General features: G+C 38.0%; 1 pseudogene; it reads right to left on the bottom strand.

Annotated features, from left to right (window-relative positions):
- Positions 1-607: 607 nt before the first annotated feature.
- Positions 608-16,436, bottom strand: part of LOC123783286 (large ribosomal subunit protein uL29 pseudogene) — a 36,310-nt pseudogene continuing 20,481 nt past the window's right edge.

Below are 16,436 nucleotides of genomic sequence, written 5' to 3'. Positions count from 1 at the left end.
GAAAACTTGAGAGGCTGGCAATTTCCATAAAAAGCCCACACAGTACCTCTATATCCTTTATTCACGTTCTTGTATTATTTGTGCCATTAGATTTGAGGCCAAGTCCACATCTCACCTGTGGCCCCTGTGAACAGCTGCACCCCATAACCACTGGTTCACTGCCCATGTTATGAGCAGACTGCGTTTGTGATCCTTTGCTTTACAAGACCTCTCCTTCTCTGTTTATATGAATAAACTCATATTTCTCCATATCCATGGAGCCTTCCTTACATGACCACTGCAGGCTTCATTGACCTCTGTCTTCCCTTTGAATTTTTACAAATGGTAAAGGGAGTGGCACAGACTAATTACAATGGGATTTCCATGCCTCATTCTATATTAAGGTGTTCTGACTTCCCCATTCCCTTTTGCCTGGAAGAATGTCAGAGGATAATCACTGGTTTTTGTTGTTGTTGTTGGTTTTTTTTGTTTCTGGTTTGCTTGTGCTATGGGCAGATAGAACCATTCCTCCAGGTACCAGTGCTAGTAGTTCTGCTAGGGACTGGATTCTATCTTATGCTTACTTTTCTTCTTCCTCAGTTTGTTTGTGTTTTACTGATGCTGGTGCTCAGGCCTTGGCGTACTTCTGCAGTGAGTATAGCTGCTCCTTCCACTGCTGCTTCTTGGTCTTCAGGTTCTCCTGCTTATTCATCTGGTGGCACAGGGCCTGTGTCTTCTTGGCTGCAGGTCCTGGGGCTTGTCCTTCTTACCCTTGTAGAATTTCCTGAGGTTTTCTTTCTGAGTCTGGCTGATGATGGTGAGAACACGAGCGATGGATTTGCAAACGGTTGGGATCTTGGAGAGTTTGGAAGCCGAACCACCTGACACTTTGGTGACATGCAGCTGGGACAGCTCCACCCTCAGGTCTTCCAGCTATTTAAGCAGCTCCTCTTCCTTGCCGTGAGGGTCTTGAACCTTAAACTTGGCCACATCTGCACCGTCTGCTGCCACTGCCAAGGGAAAGAGCTCTCATGCTTACTTCGTATCCCTGCAGTTTTTAATGTCTTGCTCTGCATGGGGTGGATTCTGTACATATCCTTACTGGTTGACTACTGGGTTAATTCTAGGACATAACCATGTTTACCGTGAAACTATTATGTGGAACACACAATCAATTTTAGAATTATAAGGTAAAGTACACAACACATGTTTCACGATGAGTGAAGCATACCTTCAAATAATAAAATTATGGCTAATATTCACGGAGTGCTAAGTAAGCACATATTGTCCAACATTATCCTAGGTGTCTTTACCTGCGAGGTAAATACTGTTATTATCCCATTTTTATAGGCAAGGAAACCAAAGCACAGCTATTAATTGTAGAATCAGAATTTGAACTAGTGAAATTTGGTTCTGTACTCAACTACAGCATTAATGCCTTCAGACCAATCATTGGAACATCATGGCTTATAGCAATCAGCAACAGCAGTAAGAGGGGCACCTGAGCAGCGCAGTCGTTAAGCGTCTGCCTTTGGCTCAGGGCATGATCCCAGCGTTCCGGGATCGAGTCCCACATCAGGCTCCTCCGCTGGGAGCCTGCTTCTTCCTCTCCCACTCCCCCTGCTGTGTTCCCTCTCTCACTGGCTGTCTCTCTGTCAAATAAATAAATAAAATCTTTAAAAAAAAAAAACAGTAAGAGAAATTTCCAAGAAGTTTGCAGAAGGGTTTGCTGGTAGGTTTGGCAGTGACTAAGCCAAGTGCCAATTTCTACATGTTCTGCTTGTGAAAAAGACTGAGCATTATTCCTTTTAACTACCGGTAAGCACTATAGGACATAGATGCAGCATGTTATAACAATCACAGCAGCAGTGGCGACTTCCAAATACATGGACAATGTAAGATACAAATGTGATGATGAATATACTTTCAGAGATCTTGTTTCTGTTCATATTAATTAATGTATGAGACATAAGTTTTTTGAGTATTCTTTTTGGTGTAAAAGCTAGATAGTAAATATTTCAGGCCTTATGGACCAGAGTCTCTGTCACAATTATTCAACTTGGCCATTGCAGCACAAAAACAGCCATGAGCAATATGTAAACGCGTGGGTGTGGCAACGTATTAACCAATAAGATCTTATTAACACAAATAGGCAGTGTCTTGGGTTTTTGGTCCACTGTCCTTAGTTTCCTGACTCTTGGTTTAGGTAAATAATTTCTGTCCTGTCAGTTTATGACTGGGATGGTGGTGTCAAATCTATATCTTCCAAATTACTCCCTCTATAATTCTGTTAAGAACCACTGAATAATGAAACTACTTTTTAATTTCTCTGCCAGGCTTTCCATGAGTTTCTAAAAATGTTAGAGCTTTAAAAGCAATAGCAAGCTCTATGCTTTGTATATTGCTTTATATTCATTGACTTTTAAGGACCTGGGAAAGGCACAATATACAATTTTAGTTTCTTGTATTTTAGATGTTTCAGATTTGCTTCCAAACCTTAGTTCTCAAATATTCTGGGGCGAAAACATAGTAGCTGAAAGAAGGAAGCAATGGGAGGAGGGAATAAAGGAAGTCAGAAAAGGAGAAGAGTGGGAATGGACGAGGGACTCTGAACTATAAAGAAAAAAAATATTTATGGCATTCTTAAGACTTAGGCTACTCTAATACAGAGCAACTTATGAAATACCTACCATGGATAGCACGTAAGTATGACAGCCTGGTCTAATAAATGCACACAATTATTGCACTAAGTAGGTGTTACTTGGAACAACAGAACAGACCAGCACTTAATATTTTACAAAACTCACAGAACCAATGCATGGGCTTTTTCTTTAAACGCTGCAATTTTAGAATGAAAGTATATAAGGAAATTTTATTTAATTTCTGTTTGTATTAAATAACTTCCCCCCCCTTTAAATGGAAGTGATAGAACATTGCTCTTGACTACAGAACAGTTGCCATAAACCAGGCAATGGTGAGTCCTCATTTGATCCTTCTGTTTACAGTGATGAGTATGACCGATGTCATGTCCAAGAATTTGATCAAGCTCAAGGGAAAGAAAAGGGATCTCTTTGAAGTGTTAGCTAGGTTGTGGTATGGTCAGAAGAGGGTAAATAGGGGCAATTGCCTTAGTGGTGTGGAAAGACTCTGCTTTTCCTGGACTTGGCCTCTGGGCATGAGAATGAGTCCATGGGAAACCACACACTCTGAGAAGAAAGTCAACATATATTGTATTTAAGGAAATCTTTATTTTCCTTAATATGGATTGAGGTTGTGATTTTCTGGAAAATTCTCTGGTAACATTTGCCGAAAATTTCTCTGTGTGTGTTGATACAATGCTTCTCTGCTGAAGAACCAGGAAGAGTGAGAGGGTTACCTGGGCCTAGGGTGTGTGGAGACTAACCTAGAGTATTAAAACTTCTTCACCCCACCCCACCATCCACCATGGTGGTTATTGGTGGCTAAACCTAGGTTTGGGACTCCATTGCTGCTGGTGTCTTATGGCTTGATCCCACAAGAAAAGAGACTTCTGTGGTGAGGCAGTGCATTTCTTATAAAAGCATGTGTATAGAAGACAGTAATGTGGATATGCATCCGTGGGATTCATTTGAAAGAGCTTAACTTTGTTTTATGTTTTTTTTTTTTAAACTTTTCCCACGAACTCTGGAAATAACCGTATTTAAAGGTTTTAAAGTTGCTGCCTTATGTTGGACTTGATTATAATTACCCCCAACTTGTTTGTAAAGTGAGTTTCCCCTGAATCTTGTAGTGTGGGTGGTGCTTGGAATTGAGAGATGCAATATTAAAAGGATCCCTCTGTGGGAACCTGCATAGCAGTGTGGGTATGAAAACCCAGGGAGGTAGGGCGTGGGAGTCGTTGGTGGAGCTGAGACCCTTTGTTGTGTGGGGGAATCCATGGGAGAAGCATCTGCCGACAGAATGGCATATAAGCTGGTGCAAGATCCCAAAACAGTCTTCTCAAAATGAAAACAAATATTGCTCTCAAAATCAAAGAATCAACAGCAAGTTTTTGTGCTGATTCACTTGGCTCCTATGTCTTACTCCTACAGATTGCCTGAAATAAAACATTTTAAGGACTCTGGTACCATGAGAAATTATCAGATGCATCTGGCTATAAATGTACTAATCTTATTTCCTTGCATTAAACCTTTTAAATTGTCCTCGGTAGCTGCTAAAAACAACCACGTAAGCAGCCCATCTTCTACCTGGGGTGTGTGGCAATGTAGTTCCTTAGTTAGATTTAGATTATTGCTACCCTTGCCTGATTAAAACAGAATGGCATGTAATGACATTGTAAGTATTGGGTTTTCTCCTTTGTACTCAGGTGGACAATTCAATGGTATTGTTGCTATTACCATTCTTATTCCTTCCGTATTTCTCCTTTCTGCTTTGGAAGAAAAGGAGCCACTCTTTGGATGCTTTGTTTCTAGGAATGGGAGTGGAAATGAGTACATGGAGATGGGTGCCGTTGGAGTTAAACAAATTAATTAATATTAAGCGGGTGGCATGGGCTTTAAAATCAGATAGACACACTTTGGGATACTAGGCAAGTCCCTCATTCTTTTTAAACATCAACTCTTTATCAGTAAGAGAGGGGATAATAATGGAACCTTTTAATTAGGATTATTGTAAAAAATTATATGAAAAATGCATAAAAACGTTTAGGACAATGTCTGAGTCCTAGTAAGCACTCAATAAATGCTCTTTACTCAACAGGTATTTCTTGAATTAATATCCAAATATTAAAGCTGATCAACATAACAATTTGAAAGATCCTATTACCATTTCCAGTGGGAATAATTTGAGTTCTGATTTCCTGTATCTGATGCTGGCTAGGAGGTGATAGCTTCTCCTTTGCTTCCGATTAGCATCAGTATGAGTGGGCTTTATGTAAATGAGACATTTGCATTCATAGTGACTGGAGGAATGAGTTCGAAATCACGTAGACTGTTTAGCATCTCGTTTTCTTGTTTTTTGGTGTTGTGCTAATACCTGCATGCAGTGCACCTGGGTCTTCATGTCTGAATGAGCTGAAGTCATGAAACAAATATGTGAAGTCTCTTTTTTAGATTAATGACATATGCTTCCACTCATTACATTTTGGGCAAATAATGAAAACTCACAGTGGGCAATTCATAAATGAAGTGAAATCTCACCACTTAAATACTTATCTTTTCAAATTGCTGGTTCATTTTTATCAGGGACAAATGGAAAAAGTTGCTGATGCTGGTGCTAGCACGAGCTTTTCTTATCAGCATAACCAAGTGATTAAATATGATTAAATAATTTATTAATTTTTAAAAGTTGTTGGAGTATTTTCCTTGCCAGGAATCTCTTTTCCACTCTTCTCCCATATAATAATACTAATAACAATAATAATAATAATAATAATAATAAATAATATAATAAGTATAATAATAATAACAACAGTAACTGCATCTATGGACTTTATTTCAGGCATTGTTCTAAAGTCCTTTATGTGTTTTAACTAAATTTAATCTCAACATCTCTTGATAAGGCAGATACTATTTAATTCTACTTTTACAAGTACAGAAATTAATGCTCAGCAATATTAAGCACCTGTTTAAGGCCACACAGCTAACTAAGTGGCACAGCTGGGATTTAAAGTGAGGCAGTATGTTCCAGAGTTCATATTCTTAAAAATTATACTACGCTGCCTCTCCATTTAGTTCATTCTCAAACTTTCTTAAAAGCTCAGTTCATTGTCACTTCTTCCTGATGCTTGCCCTGCCCAATGTACCCCTCTTTCCCCAATTCCTATGGCATTATTTCATTTGTGTCATTCACTTGTCACTTAGGGAACTCTACTTGGCATGGACAGTTGTTTTTGTATATAGGTCCTGTCTGTCCCTGTGTATCATGCCTAGTAAATGTCCCCTTGTAACAGGTGGTGATGGGTGAAAAAATCCTCACTTTGACAATATCTCTCTATACAGGAAAGGTGCAACACAGTTTTATTAGATATCAAGGAATGACTTCTTTTCACCTATTTGCAGATAAATGAGGTAGAAAACCAGACTGAGGTAGGAGGAAAACTAAACATTAAGGTTCTTGGATTCAGTTCTTTGTTGCTTGTGTGTGAATGATCATCTTGAGTCCATATGTTTGGAGAGTTATTTTACCCTGGCCAACAGTTTACTGTAGAGCTGTATTTATTCACATTAACAAGAATCATGGGACTAGACCCTTATGCCTCAGATGGAAAGTTTACACCTACTAAGAGAGTCCAGAGCAAGGCAATTAGCACTTATGTTTTTGAGTTGAATGAATGGAAACCATCTGAGAATTAGAAAGCATGCCAAAGTAGCCAGCACAATGGAAATCAAGTTTTCAGAAATGGCTAACGGGATCCTGTGACTGCATAATCATTTTCAGAGACATTCCACAGCCAGAATTTCTTAAAACCCAGATTACACTGGTTTCTTTCCATAACACATGATGCCTAACTGCTTGTTCTATAGAAATTTTTATTCCCTCTGTGGGAGATGTGTTTCAAAATGGGACAAATAGTCTCTTCTTGGAAGTTGGGAGTAGGTGAACTAAATATGGCTGAACGCAGGAACTGGAGTTGGAGCATTCAGTATTTGGTGGGCTCACTTGACCAGTGGGACAAAGTAATCCCTGTGTAAAATACACCACTTATGGTCATCAGGCAAGAAGCAGTATTTACACAAGTAAGAAACGAGGGAAGGTAGAGAATGCCCAGTAGAACTCCATTGTTATACTTTAATTTTCCCCAAATCGTAGATGAGAATCATGGCTGCAATGCCATGCTAACCTGATATTAATATTAGCTTAAAAATGTTTTTAGGCAGAAGAAAGCAACAAAGGGGACACTTCTTTGTTAGCATCTAGCTGGAAAACTGGCGTGATAAAGCCGCACACCACTGCTGCTGGATCTGAAAGTGGGAGGAGGGGCTGTTCTTTGGATAAATCCAAAGAGGCGTTGATTTTCTAGTGCTTTTTTGGAAATGCCTGTGTTGCTTTTTGTTGCATTTTCATTCACTCATAGTTGCTTCTGCTAATAAAGGTCCTCTGGTGGCAGTAATTCTTCTCAGCAGAGTGAAGTCGTTTAGCAGTGAAATCCTTGGAGTATTCACTAACATGAAGTGCGATCTGTCCTTGCACCTGGTACACATTCAGTTCTGCCGAGAGTCACATTGCTATTTATGCCTTTTGTTTAGCCACACAAGGGGACTAGAACAAGAAGTGTAGATTTTCACCTTGGCTTTTACAAGGTACATTATGAGCTGTACACCTCTTTAGAATGAGCTTGGCAGTCCCTAGTTCTTAGGCAACAGTGATTTGCAACTGGACGTAAGGAAAAGGGACATTAATTGCTACTAATTAGTAGTTCACAGAGGGTTTTTTTTTTTACTGTGAATTAATCAATCTCCTGAGAAGAATGAGAAAGCAAGAATGAATAGAAAAGCAAGGTTTTAGCTTTAAAATCTGAGCATTTTGCGTTTAGTGTCATACCAGTGACTCACTCTAGTTTTATTTTGTGGCTCACAAAGCTTTATGTCACCTTCCCTCTTTTAAAATTTAATATTATTTTATCAAAGTTCTACATGTACATTATTGAGAAAGTCAAATCTTTTACAAAGCTCATAATAAAAAACAGCAATCTCCGGCTCCACTCCTTTCCTCTTTGATTCTTGGTCTCTGGAGGCAACCACTTTCAACTTTAAGCTGTTTCTTCTGCTGTTTACTGCCATTTTTCTAATAACTTGCTTGCAACATCATTTCTTGATTTTTTTTCAGCTTTGGCTCTTATTTACTGACTTCTTACTATGGAAGATAAAAACTTAGTGCTCTTAATAAGAAACCACATCCTGCAACCTCAGGATACATGCCCCCTCTTAATCTTCTCTTAGTGTTGCTTTATCATTTTTGATTGCGTCAATATTCACTAATTACACTGTTGGTGTAATTATATAAATTGGTGGAACTATATAAATATTACTCACAGATGTGATGTATGCCAAGGTATAGTTACATTTCCTATCTTTTACAAGTTTAGGGTTTCCCAGAGTTAATAATTGGTTTTCTCTGTCTCACTCCTTCTTTCCTTCTTTTATCTTTCCTTAGGTTTCTCTGTACTTCAGCAAAAATGATCACTAACTCGTTTTCAGCTGTCTGCCAGAAGTTTAAGTCTCCCCTGCAATACACCCAGTCCCTATGAAAATATTAGGTAATCAGTCTAGGTCCTTTTGTTCAGGGAGGGGGAGAGCTGGAAGCACATCCTTCTGGGGGCCCTCCCTTCTGTTTGGATTTGGACTGGTTGCTTACAAGGCCCAATGCATAATTGCCACCCTGCGACTCCTCTTCACCACCCTAGGAAAGGTTCTCTTTACTTGGCTTCTATAATGGATGCCCTGTTTCCTGAACCCCATGTCTTTCTTGGTTTTCTCCCATAATTTGGTTTAGAACATTATTTAGTAGTTAGTCAAAAAGGGGGTATGGGAAGTAAAGTTTTGGGAACTCACATGTAGGTCATGATTTTGTTTTGTCCTCACATGTGATTTCTTGTTCAGTCGGGTAGAGTTGTCTAAGATGAAAGTTGTTTTTCTGCAGAGTATTTGACATTACTGCCCCTGATTTGTGGGCTTCTAGTGTCACTATAGAGAAATCTGATGCCATGCTGATCCTTGATCCTTGAATCTGGACTTTTTATTTTTTAATTCTCCCTGGAAATTATTGAATCTTTTCTTTGTCCTTGGTGATCTGAAATTTTTAAATGATGTTCCTTATAATAACTTTTCTTTCATTCCTTTGGTTACTACTTCTAATCTGGAAACTCTTGCCTTTCAATTTGGGGAAATTTTCTTTAAATTAAAAAAAAATTTCATCCCTTCTGTTTTATCTATTCTTTTTTCTCTTCCAATTATTTCTTCTTATTATTCTGATGTTGAAATGCCTGAATTGATCTTTCCTCTCCTGTATTTCATGTTTTTCCTTATATTCTACTTTTTGAGAGATTTACCTAATTTTATCCTCAAATCCTTTCACTGAAATTTTAGTTTGTGCTATTATCATTTTAATTTTCAAAAAACGCTTTATATTTAGTTTACTGAACATTCTTTTTTTGCTTTCTTTTCTTGTTTCATGGATATAGTGTCTTTTCTTATTTTTCTATGTATATGAGTTAACCTTTTACTTTCTGAGTGCATTTAGTTTTTTTTTTTTTCTCTTCCCTGCCTTGTCTGTTTCTTTACAGACAGTTCTGTTTGTTTATTTGTTTATTATTTTGGTCTCTGTTTTTTACATTAGTACCTCCCACTAGTGTCTGGTGACACTGGGCTGTCCATTTACTTTTACCACTTATCTGATTATGTTTGTAAATTTGAAGACTTTAATGTGGTTTCACTTCCTCTTGTCTTTTCAATTATTGTTACGTGCAGGTATTTTACATAATATGTAAAACCTTGCAAAAAGCACTATGATCATTGTTTTGCCAAGTCAAAATTCGTTTGTTTTTTTTTTTAAAGATTTTATTTATTTATTTGACAGAGAGAGAGACAGCCAGCAAGAGAGGAACACAAGCAGGGGGAGTGGGAGAGGAAGAAGCAGGCTCCCAGAGGAGCATGGAGCCCGATGCGGGGCTCGATCCCAGGACGCTGGGATCACGCCCTGAGCCAAAGGCAGACGCTTAACAACTGAGACACCCAGGCGCCCCAAAATTCATTTGTTTTTATATTTATTTCACATTTTACTTTTCCTGATGTTCTTCATTCATCTCTTCATTTCTTGGCTTCTGGGATCATTTTCTTTCTGCCTGAAGAATTTCCTTCAGTGTTTCTTTTTAATTCAGGTATGCTGGTGATGAATTTCTCAAAGCTTTTGTTTGCTGGAAAAGTATTTATTTCATCCTGATTTTTGAAGGGGATTTCACTAAGTGTAATGTTGTAGATAGGCAGTTACTGTCTTTCAGCATATTAAGATAGACTTCACTGTCTTCCAACTTTTCTGTGGAGAAGGCGGCTCTCAGTTGTATTGTTCCTTGGGAAGTAGTATGACTTTTTTCCTCTGACTACTTCAAAGGTTTTTTTTTTTTCAGCAGTTTTACTGTGATGTGACAAGGAATGGCTTTTTTCCCCCCCATTTATCCTGCTTGGGATTTATAGCACTTTATGAATTTGTGGGTTAATGTTTTTCATCAGTTTTGGAAAATCTCAGCCATTTTCTCTGCACATAGTGTTTCCACTTAATTATTTTTTTCAACAAGTTTTTTTTTAACCCCCTAACTTTATTGAGGAACAGTCAACATACAAAACTGTGTAAGTTTAAGGGGTTCAGAGTGATGATTTGATATATGTTGTGTTGATATGTATGTGTCATATTGCAAAATGATTGCCCCAATAAGGTTAGTTAACACATCCATCATCTCACATAGTTATCTTTTGTTTTGTTTTGTTTTGTGGTGAGGACTTTTAGGATTTATTCTCTTAGCAATATTCAAATATACAACACGATATTGTTAACTAGAGTTACCATGCTGTACATCCTTAGAACTTAAATTCATCCAATAACTGGAATTCTGTTTAACCACCTTTAACCACCTTCACCTATTACTTCTCCCCACCCCCTTCCCTGGCCCACACATACCGCTGGTAACCACTAGTCTGCATTCTATTTCTATGAGTCCAATATTTTAGATTCCACACACTAGTGAGATCATACTCTATCTTTCTCTGTCTGACTTAGTTCACTTAGCACAATGCCCTAAAGGTTCATCCATGTTGTCACAAATGTCAGGATTTCCTTCTTTTTTTATGGCCGAATTACCTATATAATATAATATAATATAATAATATGTATGTATGTATCACATTTTATTTATCCATTCTTCCATCAATGGTGATATGACAGTGAATTTAGTAAAAAAAACCCTCTTCTTTGAAGAGCCTCACATTCTGCTGGAGAATATGGCAATAAACTAATATATATTATAATGGCAGTATGATGTACATGTCATAAAGAAAAATAAAGCAGGGTAAAAAAATACAACAAGGCGATACTGCTTTAGATAGGATAGTCAGAATCAATGTCTTGAGGAGTGACTTTGAGATCTGAACAAGCCAAAGGTGGACCCAGTATATATCATGCAAGGAAAATGAAAACAAAAAAACGTTATCTAGGTAACTGGTCTACACTATGGCATAATACTTGCATATTTAGAGTTAGAAAAATCTTTACTCAATTTATTTTATTTGGTAATCCAGATCACTGTTCATCTAGGATAATGTTCTTTAAAATATATATGGTAGACCAGATATACGAAGATTACAGGTATCAGTTCAGTTTGGCACACGTTTATTGTATCTAAATCTAGTAATGTTTATGATAGACTTTTTATTTGTAGTAAGCAAAATTCAGGTCCCATTTGCCATTTCATCTGTATCAAGATATTTATTAGATTCATTAGGAATTATCTTCAGAATCACTTTAGAAAAATATTGGCTCCAGGGAATACAGAATGGGGTTAGTTTTCTGATTTTCTGTAAACCTTCAGCAAAAACAATGAAGTTACAGACTGTCACACTGTCTTCTCCAGCAGGCTCATGGAAATGCCTCTGCTTCTGACCTAGCTGCTATAGGGATCGGTATACCAGGGAGAAGTAGCTCCTCTCTGAGTGTTTTGGAGAGTGATTCTGCTCCGTGATAGGTGTCTGGAAGATAAACCTGTCTCTTTTTCTTTAGTAACCACAGAAGCAGGTAAGAAAGACTGCAGTCCCAGCATGTCTCCTGTTGGCTGTGGACTCTGGCAATATCTGATGTCCCTGGCCTGTGTGCTCGGCTTTCTCATTCTCTTTGAAGCCTCGCTATTTGCACTCCAAAGAAGTTAGGATCCTCAAAATGACTTGGCCGAATGTAGTATTAAATCCAATGTTTTATTTACTCTTCAAAAGCTCTGTCTTTGAGAGCATATTTACCAGTAAGTAAACTAGGAGAATTTGTAATGATAACCTGAAATACCACCAACTCTGTATTTAAATTGCCCTGCTTTTAGAATGTGTTTGTTTTGGCTGTGGTTAAAATAACTTACTAGAGCAAGTTGATACTTTGAAGTGAAACATATTTTGAACCATTGTTTTATTTTTTTAAACCATGCAAGTGTTTTGATAGCTTGGTAATTAATTATAATATACTCAATAAAAGGACATGAACAAAATATAAACATTCACTACATTAACTAATTACTCAAACATGAAAACATTGAAAAATTGCTTTTAAAAATAACTTAATAACTTATCTATGTTTTTACTTCTATAAGGTTAGACTTAATAAAATATTAATAAATATAATAATAAAAATAAATAAAATACTCACAAATTACGTTGTACACATGGCTCAAGTTTTAAGTAAAGGAAAGAAAATACATAATATACTAACCAAAAAGCCAGTCCTGTAACTGCTGATACTTTTTTTCCTGTGGGCTCTACCCCAGTCCATATGTCCCCAGAAATATTAATCAAAAGTGTGCTGTGTATTCTGGGCTATTTTCAGTAATACAATATATTTTATATGGAAAATCCATATGTAAACTATTAGTAGGCAGAACATAAATACAGATTTTTATATCATTTGATTATGTGGCTCAAATTTGTACTAAGGTTTACTGTGTATTTTTGTAGAGTTAATTGGTCACATAGGGCTTAGACTCTATTTTGACGTCATTACTCGGTGTGCAACCATATAGAAGCTGCCGGGAACTTTACTTGTATGATTATACTCTGAAATGCTAGAGCACCTTTCCCCAGAAGAAGATGCATGCATTGTACGTACTATCATTTCCTATTTGTACATACTTAGGCTGGTAGGACAAACTCCACCTGTCCTCAAGAACACTCCTTGCTTGTATATATGTGTGTGTGTGTGTGTGTGTGTGTGTGTAGGGGATAATCTAGAATTCAGTCTCACAATCTCATGTATGGGAGTTGGTTTTTGTTTTTGTTTTGTTATTGTTGTTTTGTTTCTTTTGCCTTTTATCAGGGGATCATTGTGCTGTTGCTGAGAACCTGCGGACACTCTGCTTACGAGTCTGTGTGTGTACGCTGTCTCCACTGGAAAGCCCAGCAGTATGTTTTGGGGGCATCTGTCATCCTTTTCCTGAGACTCTCCTGTATGCTTAGTTTTTTTCCCAGATCAAACATACACCTGATTATAATGAAAACATCACATGAATATCAAAGTTGTGACTTTGTTTTTCCCTTAAGGGACCCAAGGGAAGGGACTGTGGATTTGGTACTTCAAGGTGAGGGTGCTCACACACATATACTCTCTCCTGACCCCTCCTTTTCTTTCCTTTTTCTTCTTTAGCTTCAAAGCACCCACTCCTGTCCCTTAGACCAGTGCCCTCAGGCGTCCTTTGGGGAACTTCAGTTGCCTCACAAGAGGAAGAGATAACCCCTTCAACACGTACCTTTGGCCGTGGGTCTGGAGTACCAACAGGTACCTCCAGGACCTCATATTTGTCTGGGTGCTCACGCAGGCTCTCCTCTGCTCATCAGTCAGAGCTGGGCTCAGATACTGTGGCTGAGAATGCATGTAGGTGCCCAGTTCCTGTATTGTCTGCCCAGTAGTGAGAGTTATGGCCAATGTCTTCACTTGTTTATGTCAGAAACAAGCACACTATACCAGATGAAGGACAGAATTATGTTGTAATCACACATGAAAAAAACTGATTTCTCACATCACATAATTTTTTTTTTTATTTTGAAGATTTTGTTTATTTGAGAGAGAGAGAGCACGAGTGGGGGTGGGGGCAGAGGCAGAGGCAGAGGGAGAAGCAGAAACCCCATTGAGCAGGAAAGCCAGCCTGAGATGGGGTGCAGTCCCAGGACCCTGAGATCATGACCTGTACCGAAGGCAGCCGTTTAACTGAGCCACCCGGGTGCCCCTCATGTCACATAACTTTGACCATGCCCCCTGATTATAAAATAATCAGCCCCTACATTTTTGTGCAAATGGGCATTTTATTTGTCATGTCCCTGTATCATTTCTCATATCTGTGGATTATTTCTCCCCTGTTAGAATGTAAGCTTTATGAAGGCACGGGTGTTTGTTTTGTTCACTATTGTATCCCAGTCTCTGGAACAGTGCCTAGCACAGAATAAGTGCTCAATACGTATTTGTTGACCAAGTGAATATTATAAGGATTATACACTACCTACAAATGGCTTCTTTTTTGCCGTAAAGAAGTGGGGGTATTTGTGAAGAGAATGTCAATTTAGAGTAGTTTCTATTTTATTGTAGATTTCATGCCAAATACAAAAGAAGTTTCTAATTTAACTGCCCCCCCCACCCCCGCCAAACACTGATACTGATCAGAGATGACTCAGGTAAACTGAAAGACAGAGAATACACAGAATTTATTTTACAAATAGGCAACTGGAGGAGTCTAGACTTGGACCTACTTAAAACAGATCTGGTTTAAATGGCTCACACTCTGCATTCAGAATTATAACTACCATTTGGTGAGTAGACATAAAGTTTGCCTCTCAAAGCTAACAAGTAAATTTAAAAGCATACCTATCAATAATAAACATTACACATACAACTTTTTCCAAGTTAAATCTTGCAGTACACTCAAGGATGTTAAGCATCTGATTTTTAAAAACAAGAAAGTTCAATAAGAGTAGATTAGGAATAAAGCAGATACCAGTGCTGGCTTCCAGAACCTTGAGCTTTGTGGTAAGTGGCTCTCACACCCGGTTTTGAAATTGTGTTGTGCTGGGGCAAGTCAGAAGCAAAGGAAACGTGAATGTAACACACAGAATGGAATGAATGCAGGATTCATTCTTTTGAGAATCTGAGCACTCTGTATCAAATGAGGGAGAAGGGCTGATTGGGTTAATTTTCTTTCTGGATAATAAATATTGTGGCATAAGGCAGTAAGAGAAGGAAGGACCACTGTGAATGACTAAAAAGAAAATTGCTAAAATCTCTATGTTGGTAATTGATCTTAATGGACCTTAATTATTTTATTACCATAATCAGTCGCCTCTTATCTTGCTTTTGCTTCCTCTCCACTTTGGGAACTATTAACTCCTGTTACCTAGCTGTGGTCAGGAAGAAACTGCTTGATAACAAATTTTAATTCCTGTTGCAGTGTAACTTTTGCAAACTCATTTGTCTGCATTCAGAGCATTGGAAACAAAGTTATTTGTAACACAAGCTGGGGTGGGTGAGATTGGTAGATGTGTGTATCATTGTGTGTATTTTTACTCTCAAGGCCGGATGTGAGTTCTCTGAAGTCATAAATCATGTTTATTTATTCTGTATTCCCAGCATCATACATAGCACCTAATATAAAGTAGGTACCTCATAAATACTTACAGAATGAGCAGTAAAAAAAACTAATATCCATTTAATTCTTCATATTACTGTTGTGTCTCAGAAATGGAGATGATCTATGTATTGTTACAGGTCAAATGACTGTTTTAATTGTTATTATAGGTGCTGTGTTTCAGATGCGGACATACCCCTATTGAATTATATGTTTACTATTTGTTTAGGCTAGTATGCATCTCAAAGATGAAGACCCATGGCCAAATAGACTTTGGTTCTGTGCAATTGTTAAAGATTTTTTTTTTTAAATCAGTGAAAAACTGACTTTTTAATAAGGTTTTAGACTTGGCATATTAGAGGATCGTGATAGTAACCCTCAGGAAATATTAATAATTTGTGACCATTTTATTCATAATTGTAGTACCCAACAAGTCTGTGCATTTTTCTTGTATACCTAATGAATTGGATAATTCTGGACAGCCCATTATTTCCATCTCTGTTTTCTTGTGAAAGTTATATGCTTGATTTTGTAAAATAGGTTTTTATTTTGAAACAGTTTAAGACCCACAAAGAGTTGCAAAAACAGTACAGAGAGTTTCCTGTGTACGCTTCACCTGGCTTCCTCTGGTGATAAGGTCCTACATAACTAAAGCATGTTGTCAAAGTCAGGACAGAACCTATTCAGATCTCACTAGCTTTTTTTTTTTTTTTTTAAGATTTTATTTATTTGAGAAAGAGAGACAGGAGATAGTGAGAGTGAGAGAGAGAACACGAGCGAGGGTGAGGCAGAGGGAGACGGAGAAGCAGGGAGCACACGACATGAGGCTTAATCCCAGGACCCAGGGATTGTGACTTGAGCCGAAGGCAGACACTTAACCGACTGAGCCACCCAGGTGCCCCAGATCTCACTAGCCTTTAAAAGTACTCCGTGTGTGTGTGTGTGTGTGTGTGCGTGCACGCATGTTTGTAGTTCTATAAAGTGGATCACTTGTGTAGACTCTGGTAACCAACAGCATATTCAGGGTACAAAACTTCCACCACCACAAAGAAATTTCTGTGCTTTCCCATAAAAGTCACACCCTTCCTCCAAACCTAACTCCCACAACTACTGTCTGTTCTCC

This window comes from Ursus americanus, chromosome 1 (assembly GCF_024610735.1).
Source record: "Ursus americanus isolate L20-20 chromosome 1, mUrsAme1.1.p, whole genome shotgun sequence".
Classification (NCBI taxonomy): Eukaryota; Metazoa; Chordata; class Mammalia; order Carnivora; family Ursidae; genus Ursus; species Ursus americanus.
Note: the sequence above shows the minus strand (reverse complement) of the source record. Positions and strands in the feature narration are given on the sequence as shown.